The sequence below is a fragment of the Pinus tabuliformis genome, chromosome 6 (genome assembly GCF_031772625.1).
Source record: "Pinus tabuliformis cultivar Carrire ecotype Pingquan chromosome 6, CPIR1, whole genome shotgun sequence".
Classification (NCBI taxonomy): domain Eukaryota; kingdom Viridiplantae; phylum Streptophyta; class Pinopsida; order Pinales; family Pinaceae; genus Pinus; species Pinus tabuliformis.
The window spans coordinates 1,984,117,141-1,984,131,252 of NC_142292.1; positions in this window are offsets into that span (position 1 = coordinate 1,984,117,141).

Below are 14,112 nucleotides of genomic sequence, written 5' to 3' on the forward strand. Positions count from 1 at the left end.
TTCTTGTAGTTTCCATCTCTTGCCATTTTGCAGGATCTTGGTGTAGCTGGGCCAGTAAAAGAGCAAGGAGCTGGGAGCGAACAGCAAGGAGAGAAAATTGGATCAATCATTAGCGGAAGACATTGGTTAGTGGATCTCTTTCTCTCCTATTTTACTTTCATAAAGAAGAAATCTTAGATAGCTTTGCTTTGATTGTTGCTGAGGTACTATCACCCTTAGAGTGGGATAGGGTCATTCCGTATTGGATACTTTTCCCAACAACGCAGTCACTTTCAACATTTCGAAGGAAACCACGACAGCAGGTTTGATGGAGGCGTTGTCGAAACTATATGAAAAACCCTCGGCCTCGAACAAGGTATTTCTTATGAAACGGTTATTTAATATGAAGATGTCGGAAGGTGGATCTGTTGCAGACCATTTAAATGATTTTAATACAGTTACAAGTCAGTTAAGTTCTGTAGGGGTAAACTTTGATGATGAAATTAGAGCTTTGTTATTCTTATGCTCGTTACCAGAAAGCTAGAATGGTTTGGTAATGGCCATCAGTAACTCTGTTTCTGGATCTAGTACTTTAAAGTTTGATGATGTTGTCGGTGCTATCCTTAGCGAGGAAATGCGACGGAAAAGCTCCGGTGAGACACCGGGAAATGCTTTGAGTGCAGAGTCTAGAGGAAGAAAAATTGAAAGAGGAAAGAGCTCAGGATATCGCAGTAAATCAAGGAAAGGCAGATCCAAGTCTAGATCGGGGATAGTGTGCTGGAAATGTGGAAAGAAAGGACACCTAAAGAAAGAATGTAGATCTCGGAAGGGAAAAGAAGGAGATGCACAACAAGAAAACAATCATGAAGCAAATGTGACAGGTGAGGTGTTACAAGATGCTTTGATTCTTTCTTTCGAAAATATTACTGATTCCTGGGTGGTAGATTCAGGGGCTTCATTCCATGCCACACCTGATAAGAAATACTTTCATGACTATGTTCAAGGAGATTTTGGACAAGTTCGTCTAGGTGATGATAAACCCTGTAAAATCGTTGGAATGGGTAAGGTTCTTGTAAAACAGCAGAATGGAAACCAATGGCTACTAAAGGAGGTAAGGCATGTTCCAGATCTAAAGAAAAATCTGATTTCAACAGGGTAGTTAGGGAGTGAAGCTTGTGTGACAACTTTCACAGATAAAGCTTGGAACGTTACTAAAGGAGCCCTGGTAATAGCAAAAGGTGAAAAGGTTGGTACATTGTATTTATGCAATGGTATTTCTAACTCTGTTAATGCTTTAACTTCCAGAGGAGCAGATGCAGCATTATGGCATCATAGGCTCGGACACATGAGTGAAAAAGGGATGAAGATTCTTCATTCAAGGAATTTGTTGCCAGGTTTGAAGAATGTTGATTTGGTTCTGTGAGAACTGCATTTATGGAAAACAGAAGAGAGTCAGATTTCTCAGAGTTGGGAAAGAAAAGAAGAACGAAAAATTAGAGCTTGTGCATACAGACGTATGGGGACCTGCTCAGGTATCATCTCTCGGTGGCTCTCGTTATTATGTTACTTTTATTGATGATGCAACTAGAAAAACTTGGATTTATTGTATTAAGAATAAATCTGATGTATTTGATACTTTCAAGAAATGGAAAGCTTTGGTTGAGATTGAGACAGGAAAGAAATTGAAGTGTCTTAGATCAGACAATGGAGGTGAATATTGCAGCAAAGAGTTTGATAGGTACTGTTCAGAGCATGGAATTCGCAGAGAGAAGACAGTTCCAAGAACACCACAAGAAAATGGTGTGTCAGAAAGGATGAACAGAACAATCATGGAGCGTGCAAGGTGCATGAGATTGCATGCAGGATTGCCTTTACAGTTTTGGGCAGATGCTGTAGATACTACTGTTTATTTAATAAACAGAGGACCTTCAAGTTCCTTGGATGGTGGTGTTCCAGAGGAAGCATGGACAGGGAAAAAGGTAAACTACTCTATTTTAAAACCTTTTGGTTGTGAGGCCTTTGTCCATATTGATAAAGAAAATAGAACAAAGCTTGAGGCAAAGTCAAAGAAATGTACCTTTATTGGATATGGTGTTAATGATTTTGGTTATCGCTTATATGATTATGAAAATCACAAAATCATTAGGAGCAGAGATGTAATATTCAATGAAAATGTCTTATATAAGAATCAGTTGCAGGAAAAGAAACAAGAAAAAGAAAACAAGGAATACCCAGTCCTTGATTAAATTACTGAAAAAGTAAAGGTGCCTGAATATAATAATAATCAACAACCACAACAACAACAACCATCACAACAACAACAGGCACCCCAAACACCTGAAAGTGGTGTTAGAAGATCTACCAGGACAGGTAGAACTCCTGAACGATACTCTCCTTCATTATATTATTTATTGTTGACTGATTCCGGTGAACCTGAATGTTATGAAGAAGCAATGCAGGTTGAAAGAAAGAAGAAGTGGGAGGTAGCCATGGAAGAAGAGATGGACTCCTTAATGCATAACCAGACTTGGGATTTAGTCAGGTTGCATGCAGGAAAAACTACATTAAAGAATAAATGGGTTTACAGGCTGAAGGAAGAAGATGGGGGAAAGCAAAGGTACAAAGCTAGACTTGTGGTGAAGGGGTTTGCATAGAAGAAAGGTATTGATTTTGATGAAATATTTTCTCTTGTTGTTAAAATGACTTCAATCAGAACTATTTTAAGTCTTGTAGCAGCTGAAGATTTGCATCTTGAGCAGTTAGATGTAAAGACAACCTTTCTCCATGGGGATTTGGAGGAAGAGATATATATGCAGCAGCCACAAGGATATGAGGTGAAAGGGAAGGAGAAACTTGTGTGCAGGTTGAAGAAGAGATTGTATGGTTTAAAACAGGCTCCAAGGCAGTGGTATCTAAAATTTGACAAGTTTATGTCTGAACAAGGTTATACTAGATGTCACTCTGATCATTGTGTTTATCTGAAAAAGCAAAATGATGGCAGCTATATTATATTGTTATTATATGTATTGACATGCTTGTTGCAGGATCTAACATGCAGGAAATAAATGTGCTCAAAAGAAAATTGGCAAATTCATTTGCAATGAAGGATTTGGGTGCTGCAAAACAAATCCTTGGTATGAGAATAACTAGAGACATGAAAAATAGAAAATTAACATTGTCTCAGAATGAGTACATACAAAAGGTGTTGAAAAGATTTAACATGAAAAATGCAAAACCAGTTAGTACACCTTTTGCTAGCCATTTCAAACTTAGCAAAGAAATGTGCCCAAAGACCCAAGAAGACATGGATTATATGTCTAAAGTTCCATATGCATCAGCAGTTGGAAGTTTAATGTATGCAATGGTCTGCACAAGGCCTGATATTTCACATGCAGTGGGAGTTGTAAGCAGGTACATGAACAATCCAGGAAAGGAACATTGGATGGCAGTGAAATGGGTTCTCAGATATTTGAGAGGTACCACAAATCAGGCATTATGCTTTGATGGTTCAGACATATCCCTACAAGGATATGTTGATGCAGATATGGCAGGTGACAGAGATAATAAGAGGAGCACTACAGGATATGTATTTACTGTCGGAGGAACAACTGTCAGTTGGGTTTCAAAAATCCAAAGTGTTGTTGCACTCTCAACAATAGAAGCAGAGTATGTTGCTGCTACAGAGGCTAGTAAAGAAATGATTTGGTTACAAAGGTTTATGGGTGAATTGGGTAAGGAGCATGATATGGGCACATTATACAGTGATAGTCAAAGTGCCATTCATCTTGCAAAGAACTCAGCATTTCATTCCAGGAAAAAACACATACAGCTCAAGTACCATTTCATACGATCAGTGTTGGAAGATGGAGAGTTGAAGCTGGAAAAGATACACACTAGCCAAAACCCTGCAGATATGCTAACAAAAGTTGTAACCAGGGAGAAACTGAGAATATGCTCAGTTTCAGTTGGTCTTCAAGGATGACGATGAAGATGAGAAACAACCAGGTCCAAAGAGGAGTCATTGTCAAGCAAATGGAGCAGCGGTGGAGTTGCTACAATCAGTCTCCAAGTGGGAGATTGTTGGGTGTGGAGCCTGATTATCTTCTATAGTACCGGCATATTGGACCCCAGTTCAAAATGGAGCCCCCACCTGGCGGGGGGTTTCGGGGGCAACGCCCTCGAAGCTAAAAACAACTGTAAAATTGCCTTGTAAAAGTATAGTAATTTCTAGTCAATCTGGGCCGTTCATTAGGCGGATGATCTGACGGTAGAACTTATGTTTAGTTTATGGTTTTTTACCCTAGAAGGCAACCCCTCTCTTTATATGAGGGCATTGTATTTGAGGCTGTGAGATAGATGTGTATTCGGTGAGCGAGAAACATAGAGGTGAGACTGTGAGAGAAAACAGAGGATCTTGCAGCGGTTTTGCTGTAGGTTGTATCTCTTCATTTTGCTGGATAATAGAAAGGAAGGACTGGCTGTTCGGGGTGGACGTAGCCCAAACTGGGTGAACCACGTATATATGTGTCTTTCTTGTTTTGTGCGTTTTCTATGTTTATATTTCTGCAATATTTTATGTGTTCCATTGCTCCGTAATATATAATTTTCTAACATTGTGAAATTGAAAGATGAAGTTCTATACTTAGAGGCTGGAAGTCATTAGTACGAGATCTTTTGGTGTGAGTTCCTAGAAGAACTTTATAACTCGTTGTGAAGATTGGAGGTGAAGGGTAGGCTGAGAGGACATACATTGTCTCATTGCAACTATACTCCAGTGGATCTCGCGGAGCTCTACCGTATTAATAGGATCTGACAAGAGCAGTAGATTTTTGGGTACAAAATACACTTTCGAGTTCCCAACGGAAAGCCACCAGTCCTTTTCAAAATATGACGTTGTGTTTTGAGTGGGATTAAGAGGGAAGTTTTTGAAATAAGTGCCTCTCTCGATTAAATCTTAATGGTGGAAGAAGGCCTTCTTATATTCCAAATTCCAAGCATGGAATTGAACCCTTATTACTAGGAGAGGGATCTAAGGGGAGAAATGCTAGCTAGTAGTGGATCATGAGGCCATTAGAAGGATGGAAATAGAGGATTCACGAAGGGTCAGAGAAGTAAGAGCACAGAGGGGGGCACGAATAGCGGAGAAATGGAAATAAAGGGTCATATAGGTGATTAAAAGGCAGCTAGAGGAACTACACCAAGCAGGAGCGGTGTTGAGGAGCCCGTACGAGGAATATGGGATGGAGAAGAACTCGATGAAAGGGATAGAGACAACTAGGACTGCTAGAAATCCAGAGGGTGATAGGAGCCCTCCCTCACCAGTTGTGGAGGAGGGGTTCAATTGAATTGGTCGTGTTGACCCAAAGGAAGTGTTGGAAATAATACTGAGAGGGGGGGTGAATCAGTATTATCAAGTTCTTTTAATAAATCTTCCTTATTTATTCTTTGAATTATCTTTGCATGTCAGTACCATAAAATAATGAGCATGAACAAAGAAAACAGATAGTCACACCAAAGAACACAAGATGTAAGGTGGAAACCCAATGTGGGTGAAAACCACCTGCTGCAATATGTCTCTATCTTCTTTCAAATTAGAAACTCCTTTTACAATGGTTTTGTACTAGTGCAGTCCTTTACTAGTACGCAGGCTGCAACCTGCATAGAGCTACAACTCTCTCTCGTTTTCCAGTCTCTCCTGGAAGGGAGCTACAACCCCCTACTTCTTTTCTTTCAAGGACCACTTTTCATAAATTTTCAAACTCCGCACCTGCGCCTTCTGTGGCGCTGCGATCATAGCACCTGCGCCTTCTGTGGCGCCTCCGCACTGCGCCTTCTATGGCGCCTCCGCACTGCGCCTTCTGTGGTGCCTCTGCACTGCGCCTTCTGTGGCGCCTCCGCACTGCGCCTTCTGTGGCGTCTCAGTGGCGTCTCCGCACTGCGCCTTCTGTGGTGCCTCTGTGGCGTCTCCGCACTGCGCCTTCTGTGGCGTCTCCGCACTGCGCCTTCTGTGGCGCCTTTGTGGCATCTCCGCACTGGGCCTTCTGTGGCACCTCCGCACTGCACCTACTGTGGCGCCTCTATGGCGTCTCTGCACTGCTCCTTCTGTGGTGCCTCTGTGGCGTCTTCGCACTGTGCCTTCTGTGGCGCCTCCGCACTACGCCTTCTGTGGCGTCTCTGCACTGCGCCTTCTGTGGCGCCTCCGCACTTCCGCAGCTGCAGCGCTCGAGAGGTCACCCTTCACAGATTTGCTTTCAACTTCCCTTTCATAGATCAAACTTTTAAAACAATAACCCAATATTTCAGATCTTAAGATATTCGATTTGCAAGGATGAATTAGCCAAGTGATCTCCTTTGCTTTATATAGGCTTAGGCCTTTCACAATACCACGGGCCAAAACCATAGGATCAAAAAACTGTTGGACTAATACCATGAACCAACCATGAAAGTACGTGAGATCAACACTTTTGACGAAGTACCATGGTCCAAAACCATAGGTTCAAATACCAAGGACTAACTACCATGGACCAAAGGTAAGTTCTCCAACATATACGCGCTTTTCCTCATAGGTTCAAATACCAAGGACTAACTACCATGGACCAAAGGTAAGTTCTTCAACATATACGCGCTTTTCCTCATAGGTTCAAATACCAAGGACTAACTACCATGGACCAAAGGTAAGTTCTCCAACATGAAAGTGCGTGAACTTTTTCTCTACATGAAATAAACTTTTCTCTACATGAAATAAACTTTTATCTGCATAAAAGTGCGTGAACTTTTCTCTACATGAAATAAACTTTTCTCTGCATATAAGTGCGTGAACTTTTCTCTACATGAGATGAGTGGGTTGCCATCAAGTACAACATATGTATCATAAAGCCATACCAGAATCATAATGCCAACAGGAAGTTGTGGAGGATGAGATGTGCTTTGTGATGAGGAGATTGTTTGCGGAGGATGATGCATCCAGAAGAATAAAAGATCCAATCTCCTGACCTTCCACTCGTACTCTATAACAACCCTAGTAAATTTATTTATAAGTTGCTTAAGACAATAAGAGTGCATAGTGTGCATGTTAAATATAAGATTGGTACTGCTAGTAGTAATGTAAATAGTAAGTAATTTGGGATTAAAAGGATATCAATAGCCAGGATCACAAGGTTTTGTGCTTCTAGCGTGAACCCATTCTATAATGGCAGGGTCATTTACAAGATATCCAGAATTATTCCGTAGAGGGAATGAAGATGTGGAGAAACACTGATACCTATGTGAGGCTATTTGGAGGGCTCGCCAAACACTCAAAAATGTAAAGCTGATAGAATTCCAGAACACTCTTAGGGAAAGGGCCCTGAGATGGTTGATTAAGTGGTCGGAGTTACACTAGAACCCGACGATTGATGTGATTAAAAAAGAGTTTGTACAAGAATTCAAACTTCCCCAGATGGATCAAAAAGGGATGTCGGAGTTGTGGGAAATCAAGCAGCCAAAGGGAGAAGCCATCTAGGAACTAATGCAAAGGTTTAAATATGCAATTGGTAAGATTAGCTATACCATAGACCCAAATCACTAGAGGGATTGGTTCATCAAAACCCCGTTACCCGTCACTCGGGCACTACTAACACAACAAAAAATTGAGACACTGCAGAACACCCTAGAGAAAGAAACCTGAATAGAGGCTATGTCAGGGTATCCACACAAATATCAGGGGGGAGATGCTTCACACAACCCCTCTATCTTGGGTCCTTAGCACCAAATTTCAAGTTTAATTGAGAAGCTGAACTATCTACAGCCAGCCTGCCTAGAAAGACCGAATGTGTGGTGTACCAACTGCCTAGTGAAGGGTTACATTGCCTCGGAGTACTTGAGGATGAGGGTCATGGGTGCCATGTGAGGGCCAGGGGGACCATCGAGGGCCTTTACTATTGAAAGAGTCACGACAGTAGGGTCGGAAGGCGCATTTCCAGGCCGCAACCAACTAGAGTACTGCAGAGTGTGTAGGGTGTATGGACACCCACCACACTTATGCCCGATATTGCAGAAGTATTTTAATGTCCTGAATAACAACTATTGTGATTTCACTGTGTCCACAACCCACCACAATGACCAGTGCCGAGTGTTAGATATGCTAGTCAATCGGCTAGACCGTTCGACCTTCAGGTTCAACAAGACTGCTCGCGGTGGGCAAGGAGGAGGATCTCTAATCTATATTAGCTTTTGTTGCTTTATGTTTAGCCTTTTAATTTGATACTTAGAGATTCCATTCAAACACAATTGAAATCCAAAGGTGTTTTCATCTATGCTTCAATGTTGTACGCAGATTCTCTATTTCACGTATATTTAGAGCTCTATGCAATTTCTTTTCTAGGTATGTGTTGTAAGGGTGCTCTTCCACTAAATAGAGTGATGATGGCTCAACAAGGAAAAAAATATGAGCGATTCGAAACAAGGAAAAAGCATTCTAGTTTAATTGTGAGGGAGCTTGACTATATCTCGTTGGTAATAACATCTCGGTACTAAGAAGGTAGAAGTGGAAGAGGAGTCGAGAAGAAGAAAGGAGAAAAAGGTTGACTATCAAGAGAACTTGTGTCTTGGTCTTGGAGTGGAAAATAGGTCAAGGGTTGTGGTCTTGGTATTCTTGAATTGGAATCTCTATAAGAATAATTTATTGGTGTTTTCCTCTCAAAGAGTGAGAGGTTTTGGCCCTAGTTGATAACCTATATTCTATGTCTCTTGTATCTTTAAGGTTTATGCATTGGTAGTTGTTTGATGAAGAAGAACACTAATAACCTAACTAAAATAAGATCCTAATCTAAAAAAGTAAAGATCACTCACAAGCAATTACTAATAGAAGAGAAATAACTTAATCTCTATTCCCAAGATTTCTCAACAAATTCAACTTGGGGAAACTTGAGTTCAGTTCAGTATGTTTTATTTCTAATTTGTAGCAATCTATTTTAGTTAATTTGAGTTATTGTCAGTTTAACTAGTTCTAACTATTAGAAGAACTAGTGGAGGTCAAGTTGTGGAAGTGGAACTTCAACCACACTCAGTGATCAACTAGTTAACTGATCAATCAACCCAAAATAATTGTTGCATGTAGAGAATTCGAGTTACCCAGTTGAGATGGAGATTCCAAGGTAGTGTACTATCAATCGTATCATATTCCAACGTGTACAAGTGCTACATGTAGTCAGAGGAAGGACCTAAGGAAATTGCGCAATTCCATGGTGGGAAATTCCCAAAAAACAGGGGCAATTTCTCAAGGGAACAACCCAAGGAAATAGGAGCTTGGATAGATTGAAAATTGGCTAAGTGTTGGCCAGAGTTAGTACGTCAGCTAGAGGGATAGACTATACACTTGTAGGGTGTGCTCAGGCTTGAGAAAATATATGTATTTATTCTCTATTCTCTGATTAATGCAACATAGATAGTAAGGGGTTTTGAGGGGTTGATTTCCCCTAGAAAAATCTATGTGCATGTGTGATGTTTCATTTTGCATGTATATGATTCTTGTTCTAGATGGCGAATTAAATTATGCAGATCAGTAGAGTCTTCCACTAAATAGAGTGATGATGGCTCAACAAGGAAAAAAATACGAGCGATTCGAAACAAGGAAAAAGCATTCTAGTTTAATTGTGAGGGAGCTTGATTATATCTCGTTGGTAATAACATCTCGGTACTAAGAAGGTAGAAGTGGAAGAGGAGTCGAGAAGAAGAAAGGAGAAAAAGGTTGACTATTAAGAGAACTTGTGTCTTTGTCTTGGAGTGGAAAATAGGTCAAGGGTTGTGGTCTTGGTATTCGTCAATTGGAATCTCTATAAGAAGAATTTATTGGTGTTTTCCTCTCAAAGAGTGAGAGGTTTTGGCCCTAGTTGATAACCTATATTCTATGTCTCTTGTATCTTTAAGGTTTATGCATTGGTAGTTGTTTGATGAAGAAGAACACTAATAACCTAACTAAAATAAGATCCTAATCTAAAAAAGTAAAGATCACTCACAAGCAATTACTAATAGCAATTACAAACAAGGTAAACGGTTGCAGTTCACATGACCGCAAGTTAAAAGGTTAATATTGGCTTTTAACGTGAATTGGCATTAAATGGTTAATATTTGCTTTAAGCACTAAAACCTTTATTAAGTGCCTTTTTCTTTAAAAATGAATTAAGCACGTGGGTGGTCTTGGAAAGACAATAAATGGTTTCTCGCGTGGGCGAAAGGTTGGAAGTGGTAATTTACTAAAAGAACACGATTCCACTCAGCGGGCGACACGTAGCAGGGAAAAATTGCTTTTCTCGCGTGCCTTCGATTTAATATCGTTCGTGCATGAATCTGCATGAGATTGCGAGATGTCCGTTGGATTGAGTGGGGTCACATCAACGGTGGAGATCGTCCGAGCAAGTTGGCCAGTGGATGATGCAACAGCCGTTGGATGGACGGGATAGATAGACGGTTGAGAGTTAACGCGATCACAAGCTCTATGGAGGTTTATCCCTAACTGTCGGGATTGTACCGCACATATGTGTGCCAGGAAGTTAATGTAACGGCGACCTCCAATGGTTAGCCTGGCGGAGCGGCTGAAGTTTAGCGGATATGCTAAGTTTAGTTGGAGTTAGGTGCAGTCATCAATATTGGTGGAGATATCACATAGGAGCACTCAAAGAGAATTTTTAATGGGAGAGTCCAGAGGAGAGACAGAGGCAGAGCCCAAGAGTTAGAGAAACTCAGAGAGAGTGGAACAAGAGGATCGCTAGACTAATTAGATCCTTCTAAAGCCAATGGAACAATCCAGAGAAGCTGAAGAAGTCATCTTCATGGAGAATTCCATCCAGGAAGATTGATTTGGAGCTCAGAAGCCACCAGGGGTTGGAGGCAGTTGTAGGAGCTACTAGTACTCATTCTCAGTGATCCAATAGATTTTGACTATAAAGGACCTTCTAAATCCATTGCAGGAATTTGTAGAAGCATCTGAAGACTTCTAAGGGCCAAGAATCTACATGGAAGTTTCAAGTAGAAAATGATCAAATGATCAGTCTGTTGTAGGTGTATGATATGTTCTAGAGACGGAAGAAGAAGTTCCAGAGACAGTTGAAGAATTTTGAGGGAGTTAGTGCCATCAAGAAGCTCAAGTCAGCTCAAAGCACTGATTGAAGGAATCAAGTCCAAGGAAGCTTAGATCTGTTTGTAGAGTGAGGACAGCCAGGGATATAGATGGTATTCTAAGCCCATTGGTTCAGTTCATAAACCTTTGGAGTTAAGTGTGGAACTTGTAAAAGAAGCTTTACCATAATCCCAAAGAGCCAAGTCAAGTTGACAAGAGCTCAAGGAGACGTAGCCCATGATATTAGGGTGAACTCCTAGATTATATTTCTGTTATGTGTGGTTGTTTATTTGCTGCATTTACTGTCATATGTCTTTAATATCAACATGAACAAAGAAGCACTTAAACAGTTAAAACAAATATATACACCTATTTCAAGTACTTAATTCCACAATCGTCAACATAAGCTAGATCATATATTTGTTAATATTTGGAGTGGGAGGTTCTTGTAAGTACAAGATGTGAAACCCCCATTTCATATCAGGCAGAGACGACTGTTGGAGTTGCGGAGTTGACATTCGAGGGAAGAATATAAATTGAAAGATGACTGGAAGTCACAAAAAGGTGGAGAGAAGAAGCAAGGAAAACTGAGGAATGACAGAACAAAGGCGACTGAGAATGAAGGCATTCGAGAAAAAGAAGGCAAAACTGGTAGTCTGAGCGAATGGAAGGGGATAAAAAATAGAAGAAAGAGTGAAAGAGGGTTGTTGTTAGTTAGTAGAGAGAGCTTGTGATGGTTAGAGTCTTCTTGTGTTGAGGAGTAATGTGAACAACTCCATGATCCTGTTTGTATATGTTTACATTATTTATGTTATTCATGTTGTTGATGATTAGGCCTTGAGCCTTATGTACCACTTTATGTTATGTTAATGGAGAAGACGGCTCAGATCCACCTTGTGTCCTTAAGCTTTGTGTTGACTCTTTAAAAATTTTAATGAATGCATTTGGTTATATAGTTTCCTGATATGACATGAGTAGGTCATTGTGATTGGGTTAATATACATGCTAAGGTATTATATCTTGGTCTCTTTTGTTCGATATGACTCCTTTGGTGCCTAATTCCACTGTCATATAACTTCAGTCATGACACGCCTCAAGTGAGACTCCTTACCCTCTTTGGGTAAGGTAAAAATGTTAGTGTTTCTCTGGACTATAATAGAGCCTTGTTGGCCCCTTGTGTCCGAACCCAAGGTCTCAACCCCGTTTTCATTTTCGTGTCAACAAATGATTCTATTTTCGGGACCTGAAATAAAAAAGGAGCATTCAGAATATGGTATCGAGGATTTTTAAGAAGGAAATACGAAACTGGTGGGACAAATAAATGGATTAGTTTGTATCTCAACAAGCTCTACTTCACCGCCGAGCTATTATGAAATTGAAAGATGGAGTTTTATACTTAGAGGCTATAAGTGATTAGTACGACATCTTCTGGTGTAAGTTCCTAGAAGAAATGTACAACTGGTTGTGAAGATTGAAGGTGAAGGGTAGGTCGGTAGGACAAACATTGGCTCGTCACGACTGGACTCTAGCGGATCTCACGATGCTATACCATTTTGACACGGATATGAAAAGAGAAATAGATTTATGGATGAAAACTACACTTGAGGGGTATGCTGTCGAGTTCATAGTGGAAAGCCACCTGTCCTTTTCAAAATCCGATGCTGTATTTTGAGCAGGGTTAATAGGGAAGTTGTTGAAAGAAGTACCCCTTTGGATTAAAATCTTAATGGTGGAAAAATGACTGGTTATATTCCAAATTACAAGTATGGTAGTGTAAACCCCTAGTATTGGGGGAGGGATCTAAGGGGAGAAATTTTACCTAGGGAGGGATCACGAGGCCATTAGAAGGATGGATGTAGAGGATTCACGAAGGGCCAGGGAAGTAAGAGCACAGAGGAGGGCACATATAGTGGAGAAATGGTAGCAAAGGGCCATGAAGGTGATTAAAAGGAATCTAGAGGAACTACACCAACTAGGAGCGGTGTTGAGGAGCCCAAAAGAGGAAGACATGATGGAGAAGAACTCAACAAGAGGGATAGAGACAACTAGGATTGCTAGAAGTCCAGAGGGTGATAGGAGCCCTCCCTCACCAGTTGCAAAGGAGGGGTCCAATGGAAATGGTCATGTTGAATTAGTGGAAGATGTGGAGGATGAGATGTGCTTTGTGATGAGGCTACTGTTCATGGAGGATGATGCATCTAGAAGAATAAATGATCCAACACCCCAAGGCTCAGGTGGCATTCCCCCCAACCGTCCCCTAGTACTCTATAAAAACCCTGGTAAATTTATTTCTAAGTTGCATAAGACGATAAGAGTGCATAATGTGCATGTTAACTATAAGATTGGTATTTCTTGTAGTAGTGGAAATAATAGTATTAGTAATTTGGGATTACAAGGATATCAATAGCCAGGATCACAAGGTTTTGTGCTTCTAGTGCGAACCCAGTCTATAATGGCGGGGTCATATATAAGATATCCAGAATTCTCCAGTAGAGGCAATGAAGACGTGGACCAACATTGGTACCTATGTGAGGCTATTTGGAGGGCTTGCCAAATAGCCGACAATGTAAAGCTGATAGAATTCCAGACCACTCTTAAGGAAAGGGCTCTGAGGTGGTTCATCAAGTGGTCGGAGTTACACCAGAACCCAACAGTGGATGAGATTAGAAAAGAGTTTGTATAAGAATTCAAAGTTCCCCAGATGGATCAGCAAGGGATGTCAGAGCTATGGGAAATCAATCAACGGGAGGGAGAAACCACCTGGAAACTAATGCAAAGGTTTAAAGATGCAATTGGTAAGATCAACTATACCATAGACCTGAATCACCAAAGGGATTGGTTCATCAAAGCCTTGTTACTCGTCACCCGAGCGTCGTTAACACAACATAATATCGAGATGTTGTAGGATGCCCTAGAGCAAGAAACCTGAATGGAGGCTATGGCGGGGTATCTGCATGAATATTGAGGGGGAGCCACTTCACATGACCCCTCTATCTTGGGTCTTCAACACCAAATTGCAAGTTTAAAGGAGAAGATGA